The following is a 14,661-nucleotide window of genomic DNA, read 5'->3' as shown; positions in this document are numbered from 1 at the left end:
CCATGCTCGTTCATCATCTTCTTTTTCTGCCCGTCTCAATATATGGCTCGCTAGTCGTGTCGAAATAATGAACAAACAAGTACGTCACTGTAAGCAGTACGCAAAAAATGTAAATCATTTTCCTGCTCTGACGATGGTGTCGGGTGAGAATGGTCTTAAGTATGATACGAGAACTAGTGTGTGCTGAGTTCTAGGGCACGTGGGAGTCCGTCAGAAAGGGAAAACGTAGTGGTATCAGAAGCGGTATCAGACGTGGTATCTAAAGAAGAAAGACGAGGAGGCTGCCCGTTGATTGATTGAAAGAAAAAAATGGAGATGTTAGTCTCAAGCCGCTCGGGACCGGCTACTCCAGGACGCGTTATTAAGAAAAGCAAGGGAAATTACACAAAACTCGACGCTTTGAAACGGAATGGAAACAGAATAAAGGGCAACCTCCATGGAGCGAATGTACAGCGAAAAAGCTGCGAACTTCGCTCAGCGTCGGACGCCCTGCGCGAGGCGTCAAAAATGTGAGCGTCCGCCGCCGATCTGCCCATGCCAGATATTTTCGCCCAGCGTCCGCGATTCCGGAAGCGTCAACTGCAGATGAACCAATCAAAGCGCTCTTCCGCTACGAATCTACGCCACATCGCCTGCACGTGGTAGTCTGCTCTCGTGAATCATCATCGTCGTCCTCTTCTTGCAACTGGATGCTGTCGTCTGCTCGTTGTTTCGCCAACTGCATCGTTAGAACGTGAGGCATTCTCTGTCAAGAAACACGTTTTCTTTTCGCAGTAGTGAATATGCTTTTCGGTACGTTACTGGGCGCATCTTTTTAGACAGATGCTGGATTTAGTTGCACAATTTGTGACCTTAAATGCACTTTTTCGAGCAATTGATTTCACTAAGCTTTCATCTTATACCCTGGCAACAGTGACATCACAGCACGCCGTCCGCTGGTTTTTCGCTCCATGGAGCTGGTGCCGGCGAACAACTGGCGGCGGAACGCGCGTGGCAGTCTGCCGCGCGAACTTCGTTGCAAAAATTCGCTCCATGGAGGTTGCCCTTAAATGAGAACATCACCACCTAGCTTGGCACCAAAAGCGAAATCTCAATTCACAAAAACAAAGAGCGTCACAATGCCCGTTCTCCTCAACATGTACACTTATTTCATTAACTCTATGTAATTTTTTCATTCAAGCATGGAAGTACAACGCGCAGCCTTACTGTCAGGCTTCATAAACAGTGCGAACAGCATTTCTTCCCGGACCAAACCACTTTACAAAATCTATCTGGTCCAGTTGAAAGGCATCCTGACGCCTAAAATAAAATAAATTCGCAGTGCAACGTTTTTCTTATGAGCTTGAACAGAACGTTAGTGAACTGTTTTAATTCAGTGTTAGCACCGCGAAGCAAGATAATGTTATGGAACTATTCAAGACAATCGACCTCAGGAAATCCACAGAATCCTTTGCTGTTCACGTTCATTCCTATATGAACACTATGTCCGCAATGTACTATTAAAGAGAACAATTCGAACACTACTATATGCATCCATTTGTTGTTCATCACAACACCCGTAGCTATCAAGACGGAGTGAAGTACACGGTCGCAAGTCCTCACAAACGGTAGCGGAGAGCGTTTCTTGGCGGACGGAAGAACTTTACAAAATCTGTCTCGTCCAGTTGAAACGCATCCGACGCCATCACGTCCGTGGGGCACAGTTAGCCGCTTGTGTGATCGCCCAAGCGAATAATCTCTCTGCCATCTTTCTTGTGCAGCTTCAACGTCAGCGAGTCGTTAGGAATAACGAAACGAAGAAACGTATCGACGCTCTGCTGTGGCACAATCTTCGTTGAGGCTACCGTGCTCGTAACGAGCCCTTACGTGTTGTGATGTCACCGCCCTGAACGAACTGCAGCTGGCAACGAGGCTGCAATCTTTTCGACCAATGAGGTTGTTTAATTTTGTTTGGATTGCTCGCATGGCTTGTCTATGGTTTGTCTATGGCTTGTCTTTGTCACTTCTTCGCCTTCTTTCTCGTCTTCATCTGCATCTTCCCGAGAATATCTCACAGCCCTCACGTAACCACTGGTGTAAATACGATGAAAGGGAGAGCATGTCATTTTGTACACAGTCGTGGAACAATACATGTTCGTTTCTGCAGAAATTCCGTTTCTGCAAATCTTCAAATGAAGATGTTTCACATTCTAACGAGTGGGTAGACCCACTCGTTAGTCAAACGATCTCATTCGATCGTAACTGGACCGAGAGATTACGCCCCTGTCACTTTAACGAAAAGAGCGCATCATACACCACGTGCTGGAGCTCCCGAGTGCCTCGCGCTTCGATAGATCATGAGCCATGTAGGCGACGAAGCCTGTAAGCACGTGAACACATTCGTTAGGCAGACGACACCTGTCGGTCGTTATGCGAGCAAGAGATTACGCCTTTGTCCCGTTAACGAAAAAAGCGCGTCACGCGAAACGTGTCACGTGTTCGTGTTAACAAGAGCTCCGCCCCTCGTGGCTCGCGAACGATGGAAGTGATTAAGCCCTCAGGGGAGATAACGACATCATTCGAGATGATAGTTGGCTAGGGGCGTGCTATGCGGTGAAGTTCATTTATAAGGTGTTGGATTCGCTGCTGGATGAAATTTGGAATTTGGCAGCTACACATAACTTGCAATTGAATACCTACAACTCTAATCTCTAAAGCTGTCGACAGGTCCAGACCATCCCTTTAAGCGCTCACAAACGTATACATGACATTGTCGGGTAAACATAAACAAGCCCCCGCCACAACTTCCGGGGCCACGAAGACTTCCGGTCCTTCCGCGACTAAGGACACTCGGAACCAGCCGTCATGCAGAATTATATTTTTCGCTTTCTTGATTTCTTGAAAACGGAAGGCGTACGCCTTTTTGTGGCGATTTGAATTACCACAAAAAGGCATATACGACCCTCTCTCTCCTCAAATCAGAAGCTATAATTGTATCAGTCGGCACAGTGGTTGGCGCAGAGCGTGTTTGCTGTGAAACCGGATGTCGTTTTGGCACCAAACCGGAAGCGGTAAAAACGGCATGTATAAGTTATGGGATCACGCTCCTAGGTACAGTTATTGCTTCTGATTTGAGCACGGAGCGGAGCTGAGCTTACGCCTTTTTATGGCAATGATCGTATACCCAAATCGTCACAAAAAGGCGTACGCCTCCCATTTTGAACAAACCAGGGAAGAGAACGATATCACTGTTAGTGTCAGTTGATTCTGAGAGTGTTATGCGGTCAAGTTGTAGCGAGTAATGTAATCATAATGATAAGACATGAGGAGCTCGCCTATAGATTCGTTCTGTCAGACCTCAGCCATCAAATTAAATATATCTAAATTTACTTAAATAAGCCTCAAATACTTTATCAGAAGCTCAAGCAAATGTCAAGTACATACGTATTTCCAAAGAAACCCAAGCAAGCCTCAAATACCCCCTAACTCAACTCGAGCAATACTCCTAACTCGACTCGGTTTTCAAATGCATCTAAAAAAAACTCGAGCAAATCTCAAATGCCTCCGGAAAGCTGTAGTACATCAGAAATTCTTCGAAGGAACCCGAGTACACCTTAAATGACTCAAGAACTCAAGTACATCTCACTTGCCTCTAAAAAGCTCAAGCGAATCTCGATTACCTCAAAAAGCTCGAACAATCATATACACACCTGTGCGTGAAATAGCTCTAACACACACACACACACACATAGAGAGAGATACGATGATGAGATGGGGCTGATGTCGGCCAGCAGGCTGGGCGCTGGATATGAAGGAGTTGAAGATGTGAGCGGAATAGCGGACACAATACGTGGACGAGAGCTTGAATGTAAAACAGGAAGAAAAAAAAAAAAAACAAATTCCCTGTCAAGGTTGTCTTCATGCGCCTGTTCGTCATCAGGTGTCTTTCGTTATCTGTCACATATCTCTTTTACGGGACATACCAATTGGGCACTTTGGTATTGACTTCCACAATTTACGTCGCCATTGCATGTACCCTTATCTGGAATGTGCGCACATTAGAGATGGAAGGAATGTGGCTGAACAAATGACCGACGTCAATGTATCGAAGCTGTCTTATCTGGTCCGCCACATAGCTGGACCAGATGGCAATCGCACGGATGCAGACGTGAAAAAACTTCGCGCCGGAGGTAACTGTGAGACGAGGAAATTTAGGGTCGCAGGGCCATCAATGGGGATCGTACAGAATACCCGATTTACATCGTCCGTTTCCTTTCTATTCGTGACGTACTTTACACCGCTATACGACCACGACCAGAGTGATGCTACATTGCTCGGTCCGTGGATTAAGTTTGCCAGTCTCGAGAAATGACTTCGTTACAAGCTTAGTGGAGTTAGTGGGATCGAATCCCGCTGCCAACTGTGCCGTGTGTTGTCTTCCCTGCGTTGCCCGGCAAACTTTCGAGGCACATGTCGGCACAGTGCTCCCTGAAGTCGGCCCAAGACGCATAATAACGCCCTACCCCACTGATTTATGTTGTCCAATTTCGGTGTCTCCACGTCTGTATAGCGCTCAAAGCTGCAGTATTGCCTCCTGGTGTAAAGCAAACAAACAAACAAAAAAGCATGTGATCAGAGTCGACGTCGAGCGCAGAAGTATCAATATCGAGGGTGTTCCGATAGATGCGAGCCGCGAGATAAATCAGTTCTCAAGAAAAATGTCTCATTCTATCTCAATGTCGCTAAGTTTTACCCAATCCCGCAGCCAGCGCCACATAACGAGGTGAACAAACCCGACGTCGTCGACCCCTCGTGGCGCGGAGCGAATTAGTAAGCGTCAAACAACGCTGTCGTGCTGGCCGTGAACATCTCTAACGCACGGAATCTTTAATCGATCACTGTCAACAGGACGCGACACTAATGTTTGTCTTCGAGCTATCCTTATGAAACGCGTCACGAGAGCCACCAATTTGCGGCCCATCAGCGCAGTGATAGAGCACAACATCATACATTGACCTTATCGCAACATGTAAGCATAAAATAATGTCGTCTCATGTATGGCACAGGTATTCGCTCGTTTCAAGAAGGCGTTCAAGCTCATTCTGAAGACGGGGCGTGCTGTATAACAAAGAAGACTGTGAGACAAGAAAGCGATAGGATGTCGTTCAGGGCGATGCCCTTTTGGGAATTTAGAAGCTCAGGTACAACTCGAGGCATACTTAACAACAACGCAGTTTGATCGGCCAGGCAGGGGTGGGCAAGTGTGATGGAATTATTGGGGTGCTTCATCGCCGGAGGGTTTAGTCTACCGTAGTGACTGTAGTCTATCCCTTTCTTCGCTCTAATTTGGTGGAAGTATAATGATAATCCTGACAGTGAGGACCTAAGTCCGGAAAGGATAGTACATACTACAGTATTAGATACATTACAGTAGTACAGTATTTACAGTAGTAGTTAGATACGTTGGTTAGGAAGGTTAGTAGCCGCTTTCAGAGCAGACCGTTGGCGGGCTGGATTTGAGCATCTATCACGATAAAAATGCATAATACTTGACAAGAATTATCGTTACAATATTAATAAGCAGAGCGCGGAGTATCGTGCAAATGTATGTTTTTTTTTTTCTCTCGATATGGTTTCGTAGCTGGGGGACGATGAAAAAACGCTCTCGGACCTAGTTTGGGGCCGACTAGAAGGCTTCTATGGTGCATATAAATCCATGTTTGGCACGTTAAGGCATACTTCGAATGAAAATGCATGCTTAGCGCATATATTACCATATTTGCGTATGCTCATGTGCGAGAGCTTTTGTCTCCTTTTCTTTCATGGAAGGTCTTGCCGGTTTCGGGAAGGCATTGAGCTCTCTTTCGACAAAATTTCGGTCAGAATTGAGTATTTTCTATGTTTCGGAATGGTGTGGTGTTACATCTCGGCGCTCAAGGCTCACTCCGTCGCCTGGCGTCCGATATTCAACCTGTCGTTATCCCATAACGCGTGTTAAATGGTGGGGGTGGTGGTGGTGGTGAATGGGCTCGCCGTTGTCGGCCTCACAGAGGTGGGCAACGTCACGACTGACACTCTCGGGAATTCGCGTCCTGGGACGACATGTACGGGAACTCTGCCGACATATGTCTTAAAGTGTCTGAGGAAAACCCAGGAAAAACCCCAGACAGCACAGCCGGCATCGGGATTCGAACCCGCGTACCTCCCAGTCTCGGGATGACGCCGAAATAAATCATGTAAAAATAAAACGTTCAAAAATAAATGCAAAATAAACCCTTAAATATAAATAATGAGAAAATCCACGCTGTCGAAATAAGCTCCTAAAAATAAACTTTGAAGAATATACGCTTCGAAATAAATCTTTTAAAATCCACCGTCCCTGTCTGGTGGACAGCCGACGGCTCTACGTCCGCCGCGGAAAATAGTGCGCTCATCGCGCTTGGAGCTAGCCACACTCTTAAAAATGAACTTCACAGTCCTAGCCAACCATCATCTCGAATGATATCGTTATCTGCCCTGATTTGTTGAAAACGGGAGGTGTACGCCTTTTTTGTGACAATTATGAACGGCATAAGTGTCACAAAAAAGGCTTTTCAACAAATCAAGGCAGATAACGATATCATTCGAGATGACTGTTGGCTGAGAGCGTGTTATCCGGTGAAGTTCATTTCTAAGGGTGCAGGGCTACAACTGTGAACGAGGATTTCGTTACAGCGGAAGTAGGTTGTCTGTCTGTATGTGACCTGTGTTGCCAATTTAGTGTGCGTGTGTGTGTGGGGGGGGTGCTGATTTGGCGGCTGGCGGATTTTTTTGGTCGTGTAACAGATAGCTGGCATAATAACATCCAGCGCGAATGACCGCCGCCGCACAATCCGTCCACAACACCGCCATAGCCCCCCCCCCCCCCCCTGGAAGCCTGATAGCCTCGTTCACAGCTCAACGGTCAGCTGGATCAAGGGTCAAGTTCCACTTAAAGTTTTACGCAGCAGAGAGACAAGGACAGAAGGAACCAGACGGGAATGCTGCGTAAAACTTTCCTTCTGTCCTTCTCTCTCTGCGGCGTAAAACTTGTATGGCTTACCAACTACCCCGTTTCTCTACCTTAGTCAAGGGTCAAGAGTGCGTGTCCTGTGTTCATACGCGCATGGTCCTCATCACTTTTAAACTGGATATTTCGAAATCCAAAGTTATTATTTGAAGAAATGTAATTGATAACAGCACCAACATGAGTAAGAAACAACATCAGAGCATGTTCCGCCGAAAAGAACATCGTGTCGCCCATGAACTGTCATACGAAACATTACCTTCCTAAGCCTAACCATGATTTATTTTAACAGCGTTTATTTTGAGGGCGTGGATTTTTAAGCGGTTTATTTCAGAAAATGGATTGTGAAGGGTGGAATTTTAAGCGTGGATTTCGTAGTGTTTCATTTTAAAAGATTTATATCTGCGTACAGCCCCAGTCTCCACGTGATATGGCCGGCACGCTAACCACTGAGCCACGCGAACTGGTCGCGCGTTAAAAGCATCACTTTGGCCCGTCATTCGCCAAGAGCTCTCGCGCGAGCCCATCAAAGCGGCTTTGGAGCGCGCGAGCGCTATGTGAAAGTTGAAGATCGGGGCCCAGAGTACATTCGTTGCAGGTGCGTGGTCGATAGGCCGTGCTTGTGTCTGTGACCTTTTATGTCTTTTAGTGTACTGTCTTATTCGTACCCAGCAATGGTTTTTTTTAACGATTTTAAACGATAGGCCGTACTTCGCCACTCTCTTTACCGTTATGAAGACAGGCAGCGTTCGCATTTTAATATATGGCGCAGCTGCATGATTTATATATATTGCGCAAAAGTCTTCTTTCTTGTGTGCTCTTAAAGGACATGGCTTTATGTTCCCGCCTGATGCAATAAAATGCTCAAATATGCATTTAACGCGCCAAGAACAAGTAAAAACATTGTATATGTTCAAGTTTTTTTGCTGTATGATTTCGACTATTTCTAGTGCATAGTTACACGTATATTTCGGAAGAGTTTAGTGCATATTTGTCTGCGATTCAGTAATAAGCAACACTTTTATTCTACGCTATTCTAATACTTAACATGAATACCGTGTTACGGGAGTTATAGTAGTAAAGCATGGAAACTCAACCCAGCGGATTATCAAGAAAGAAAAATCAAAATTATATACGATTTGTGTAGTACTTGAGATGGTTATTCAACAATCGCGGTTTATTTTAAGCATACAGAAGGTGCCTTGTTTGCGACCACACGTTTGTGGGAAACGGGCTTGGGTAAACTACTGATAATACGCACACTCGGTAGGTAGGACAGGGCCTCTCAGTAAGCATAACATAAATACAAAGTCTAACTATTACTGCCCACCCCTGATCGACTGGAGCTGAGGCAGAGCCACCCTAGCGGCGCTTGGAAGAGACGAAGAGAGTGAGTGAGTGTTTGTGCTAAACGCGACACCTATTAGACGGGAATCAACTTCAACACATAACACACTGAACGCCAACCATTGCACAGAACGATGAAGTTAACGACTTTTTGTGACAATTAACATAACCGCATAGGTGTCACAAAAAGGTGTATTCCTCCCATTTTCAACAAATCATGGGAGAGGACGGTTGACTAGGATCGTGATCTGGACGCACTGGCTTGGAATGCAGCGAACCTAGCCACGACAGGCTCTCCTGTAACAGGAGTGACGTAGTCCAAGTACTATACGTCCCTTTATCTTCCCTGAGCTCCGCTAGGGTGGCTCTGCCCCAGCTACTGCTGATGGAACGGAGTTCTACAAGCTGTGTATAAGAGTTGTGTCTCAAGCTGTACAGTACCGAAGCTTTTCAGTTGCGTTTCAATGCACTCTTGTATAGAGAAGCACGAATAATGTGTAGAAGGGGGGGGGGGTATGTTTAATAGAAAGAAAATAAAAGAAAGGAAATAGGAAATGTCAGCCAGGCGGATGCCGGCTTATTATTCCAAAAAGAAAAAAAAATGAGAAAGGGCTTGTCTGGGTAAACTCTGGTAATAGGTACAGTCTGTGTTAAATCTTTGTGATGACGACGAAGCAGTCATCATCTCGTGACCCCATATTCTTCTGTTACTCAGCCATTAAACATAGTCACTCCTACCCGCTGTCCTGTTTTCCACAATCTGGTAAAGGTAGAAGGCCTTCATCTGCTAACGAGTTTTGAGTTTCGTCTGACAGTGACATATCTGGAGACGCCGTATGCAAAATTTCGTTCGGATATCCACGTAATTTTGGAAATAAACGAGAAAAGAGAACCACACGCTCAAATCCACAACAACAACAAATAAGTAAGGATGATGTAGTGGGATGTTTCGCCGCTGAGGCAGCACCTTATCCCATCCAAATCCAAATCCAATCTCTGACGTATACAGTGCAGAACGCACCTTTGCAGATGTTCCGGAGATGGGCGATCGAAGTTGAGCCAACAGCGGGCCGGTTGTATAATTTTGGATAATGTGTCTCCAACGCTGCATAGGGAAGATCGGAAAGTGCTGACATCAAGTGTGGGAAAACATCCAGGGGACAAAGATATTGAACCATGAATACTAGGCTGCCAGTTTGATTGAAATATTTCGCGCGGTGATTTTCAAGTAAATTACAGTAAACTACAATCTTTCAGGTGACTTTCAAATATGAACCGGAAAATGCCTATCCTCGTCTTGTATACTATAGTTTTGGCAGAAAATACTGAAAGTCTCGCAACAATGAGTGGCGGACGCCGCTATCTTGTTCTTTCCTTGTGCTTGTCCTGTGTACACATTGTGTGCCTGTTGCTTTTATTTTGCTGTCCTTTTATGCATGCTTGGTCGAATTTATAACCGGGGCCAGTTTATTTTTTCTTTTTTTTTTGTATAGACCGTTTACAGCAGCCAGTTGCTTGAGGCGCTTATAGATGGCGCCACACTAGCCCCGCCATTGCTTGCCTTCTGCGAGTGCGTGTGTGCCTTTGCCTATGTGAGTGCTTCCGAGTTTTTTAGCCGCTGTGCTACAGTTCTGTGCAAAATGGGGAAAAGCAGAGTGAAGACTTGTTCCGCGATTGAGTGTAGAAACTGTGACAGAGATCTGGTCGTGTGGGACGAAGCAGTTTGTCAAATTCACGAGCCGTCGCTACACAAAGACTGCCGAGGCCTTTTGCAATGCACGGGTTCCCACAAGGAGAGAAAAACAAGCTGATCCGACAACGGTGGGTATCGAATCTTCAGAGGAAGGATTTCAAACCGGGAAAGTCAGCGAGGGTGAGTAATGCAGCCCTCGAAGTGGCGCAGCATTTCTGTGTGAGCCACAAACTCTGCTGTAGGCGTTGACTGCTGCTTGTCAGAATAAACTTCCTCCATAGTAGCAGGGGTCACGTTCCTTGCAGCAGAACGGTTCCATGTACGAGGGGTGTTGAAGTCAAACCGTGCCTTTCTGTCTCCTGGGTGTACAAATGGTTCGCGCTACTTCTTTTTCGTCATTTTCACACGCGACAGTCCTCCGCGTTCACCACGCGGTGGTCCAAAGTTTGTGCAAAACAGAAGACACGTGCTGGACAAGATGGCCGACAACGAGGTGAGCGCGCACATCGAACAGCGAATTGTCATGAAGTTTCTCGTGAATGAAGGCGTAAAGTCATCTAAAATTCACGGAAGACTTCAGGCTCAGTATGGCCACGATACACTTAGCCGCAGCAAAGCGTTTGAGTGGTGCAAACGGTTCCGAGATGGCAGTGCATCAGTGCAGGACGATCCCGGCCGGGGCGGCTCAGAGCCCAGTGTCAGAGTTCCTGAAAACATCCAACTTGTGGAGCGCCTGATCCTCAAGGACCGACGAATAACATGTCTCGAACTGGCTCGAAAGACGGACCTTTCTGTGGGAACGTTGAACACTATCATTCATGAACACCCCCAGTTTCGGAAAGTTAGTGTCGTTAGGTCCCGAGGCAGCTCTCCGTGTTTGACCGGCAGAGAAGACTGGAAACCTCCCAAGAGCTAAGGTACCGTTTCGACACTGAAGAACAGCCGTTCCTTGATCGGATCATAACGTGCGATGAAAAGTGGGTGCACCATTTCACTCCTGAGTCTAAACGCGCATCAAAACAGGGGAAGCATCCGGGCTCGCCAGCTCCCAAGAAGTTCCGAAGCACCCCGTCTGCGGGTAAGGTCATGGCCACGGTTTTCTGGGACAAGGATGGCGTTGTTCATGTTGATTTTCTGCCCAGTGGTACCGCCATCAATAGTGCATACTACTGCAGGGTTCTCAGGGATGTACATAATGCGCTGAAGCAAAAGCGGTCGGGCCTCATCACCAAAGGAGTCCTCCTCCTACAGGACAATGCACGCCCGCATACCGCACATCTCACGACACGCACCTTACAGGAACTTGGCTAGGAGTTGCTGCCACATCCCCCTTACAGTCCAGACCTCGCCCCCAGCGATTTCCATCTCTTCGGGCCACTAGTGAAGGCGTTCCTTAGGGGCCGCCACTTCACCTGCGACGACGAGGTCAAAAATTCGGTCCGATCATGGCTGCAACGCGCCGGTAAGGATTTCTACGCTGCTGGCATTCAATCCCTCGTGAAACGCTGGGACAAGTGCATTAGTGCAGCTGGAGATTACGTTGAAAAATAAAACTAATTTCTCGCCTGTAAGTTCATTTTACTTTTGCGAAAAATGAAAAGTCCCGGTTTGACTTGAACACTCCTCGTACATGCCTTGTCAGTGCACGAAGCACTCGTGAGCCCCTTGTTTGTCGCTTCTACAACCTTGATGCGCAGTGCATAGATATGGCTGCACCTGCTGCTCAAACCCGCTTTACAGGTGCATGTTGCCGCCAAAGTGGGCGCGAAGCGAGTCTCTGTACTATACGTTCTGCTCACTGTTTGTGTCAGCTTGATGTCAGCCTTTAAATTGCAGACACCATCGTTGCACTGGCATAGTTCTACACCGACATGACCACTGTCAAGCACGTTCGTTCCCTTTGCAAACTCTCTGTAGTTCAGCGCAGGCTTTCCGTCTCCCTCTATCTCGTTGATCATGTAGTTGTATACATCTGAAATCAACAATAAAAGTATGCTACTTCATAACGAAAACATAACAGCTCTCATACATCCATATTTTCCTCAGGTAGTTGTACCATAACTCTTGCGATAAAAAGCAAGAAGTCACGATCTTACGATATTACATGAACGTATTCATAACGTAACGTATGCGCAACAAAAGAAGAAAAAAAAACGCCGAAATGTGTAGTAGCTCTAGCATAATGGGGCCGATCATGTGGGACGCACGAGGGCAGTCATATCAATCAAGCAAATGCAACTTAAATCATATAAAAAAGCGCAATCACATGATCGTTTAGGCTTCGGCTAAAGCCTCGTGTCATCCTTCCATCCGGAATTCATTGCAAAAAATTAAAAATCGGGGAAAGCGTCTCTGGGTGGCACCGCCGTACTGCGTGCGCCGTGCCAACAGGCAGCCGAAAGAGAAGGCAAGCAATGGCGCGCAAGGTCACGTGCGCTAAGATGGCGGCACCCAGATAACTCTGCTGTAAACGGTCTATATGTGCAAAAGCTTTCTTTATGCAGTAGTTTCGGTAGTTTGTCTATGGCATTTTGGGTGCGAAGTACCACAGTCAACTGCCCGACCGAAACAATTGAAATTAACGGCATTGACCCCAGCGCGGTTTCCAAAATATCTTTTTCGGAAACTACCCTCGTCATAAAATAGAGCTGAGATTGAACCAGTCCAGGATATTCCCCGACGCAGCAATAAACAACGCAATCCACACGCGTGCAAGAATTCAGGTCTTCTTTCGCTAGTTTTGGATGAAGAGCAAGCATGAAATCTCATTACTTTGGAAGAAGGCTGAGCAAGTCTAAAGGGCGTTAGGCGGAAAACGCAAACTCAGTCGCAATTAAATCCCACGCGGTGTCAATATTTGAAGGTGCGCGGCAGCTTTTGAAGTGGCTGAGTTGTGAGGCGGAGCCGGGAGCTACTTTGATGAAGACGTTTCAATAAGTGGTCCCCCATGTTCCAGATGAGGAAATAAACTCTATGAATCCTCTCTGAATACAGATTACTATTCGAGAAAGAACGGAATAAATTCCGGTTTTAATCAGGAGACGGAGATTTTTGCGATAAACTCTTTCCTGCTGCGAACGACTTGATTAGATTAGCCTTCTGCTCCGGTATACCTTTGCCATCTGCATTGCGGTGTTAATGTCTGTTGCCACGCACGCAGAGTGAAAGGCTTCATCGCAATGTACTCTGCGTGTGTCGTAACGCATAAGAACGCAGGGGTGGCCGACGTGATCCCGCATAACGGTTCGGGTAATTCGTGCATATCGGGACACATTTGCCTGCAGGTTGTCTCTGCAACAGGTGAGCGCTTCAAACTCGTTCGCGATGGCGTACACAACGATTAATGCAGGCGAATCCCTTTATGCGAAGGCGCTTGTGTGCTGCTATTAGCGCAGGTAATGTCCGTATAACTCATGGAGAGATACCTCGTCGCCGTTACTACGCAAATATTGGCAATTTACTGAGCCCAGTTGATTGTTTAAAGAAAAAAAAAATATCTGCATGACCTTCTGGAACTTTTCATAAAGAGCTGCGCGTATCACCGTAAATTCTTACACTGCTGAGTCGCCTGCCATTCACCACCTGCTCTTGCTTGTAGCTTTGCAACTTGGTGCAAAGCGATCTTTATGTTGGCAATTAGACCTCAGAACATCAACTGCCATCATGCTCAACAGACGCAGCTTGCGTCGATCCCGTCGTATGAATGTGTATGAGTGAGAAAACATGTAAGAATGAAAGGGGGATGAGTGAGAGAGTGGTCGGTTTGTCCCTTCAGATGACGCACCCTTGGAAGTCGCTGGGGAGATGTGTTAGCTTAGCTCAATTGGTAATAGCCCTGGACCGGTGGTCCAGAACATGTGATTTCGTGTCCTACAGCTGGCTAACCTTTTCAGTGACTTCCTTCTTGTGTCATTGATCGTTATGTTTCTGTGGCCTCTGGACATGATTTAATAGGATGATCATTGCGGCATTGGCCGTGACTTTCGGCATTCACTATCGCAACTAGTACGGTGTACCCAATAAAACGACATTGAACTTCCGTTCACACGACATCCAAGCTCAGATATTCTGCATCTATGCCTTCTTAAGCCACGGACCGTCATTGGGGCTTCGATCTCGTTCGCGTTCGTGACAACATCCGTCACGTCAATATCACGACTTCACGTGACTTGGCAGAAGCCTACAATAGCGACGAAACATTATTTCTGACAACAAACTTTTAACTCCGCAGTTGTACCTCCACCGTACACAGTCAACAGGTTATTTGCTTAGCAGCACCTTGGTGGAATGACGTCAGGGAGATGAGGGGACAGGATGGAAGGCGCACATTCTTCTAACTGACGTCAGAGCGGGACAAGCACCTGTCAAAAAGCGCACTATATTTAGTGCGCCCACCACAATGAACGGAACGTTACGCGCCAGCAACGACGTGTCAGACTCCCCTACCTCTGCATGTAGGTGTGCTGAAGGAGACGACGTTCGACGTCTCACGTCCAATTCCTTAAAGAAAGCTGAGCTCGGAGCGTCCCCTGACCGACGAATATGAGTCCTGAGCGCACGTCGCCGCGCGCAATCACTTGATGCGTGCAAGATTCGC

The 14,661-nt window shown here is 46.8% G+C and overlaps 2 protein-coding genes across 4 annotated transcripts in view; one reads left to right on the top strand and one right to left on the bottom strand.

Moving 5' to 3' along the window:
• Positions 1-14,661, top strand: part of LOC135394087 (synaptogenesis protein syg-2-like) — a 186,334-nt gene that overhangs the window by 67,993 nt on the left and 103,680 nt on the right. The gene's annotated exons all lie outside the window — the stretch shown is intronic.
• Positions 1-14,661, bottom strand: part of LOC135394086 (dopamine receptor 1-like) — a 246,003-nt gene that overhangs the window by 211,132 nt on the left and 20,210 nt on the right. Inside the window, exon 1 of one of the 3 annotated variants that reach the window (XM_064624576.1) lies at positions 9,393-9,468. The exons of the other annotated variants lie outside the window; for them this stretch is intronic. The gene's annotated coding sequence lies outside the window, so the exon portion shown is untranslated. Of the gene's footprint in view, positions 1-9,392; positions 9,469-14,661 lie in introns of those variants that run through there. 3 annotated transcript variants of the gene reach the window in all.

Source organism: Ornithodoros turicata, chromosome 5, assembly GCF_037126465.1.
Source record: "Ornithodoros turicata isolate Travis chromosome 5, ASM3712646v1, whole genome shotgun sequence".
In the NCBI taxonomy this organism is placed as follows: Eukaryota; Metazoa; Arthropoda; class Arachnida; order Ixodida; family Argasidae; genus Ornithodoros; species Ornithodoros turicata.
Note: the sequence above shows the minus strand (reverse complement) of the source record. Positions and strands in the feature narration are given on the sequence as shown.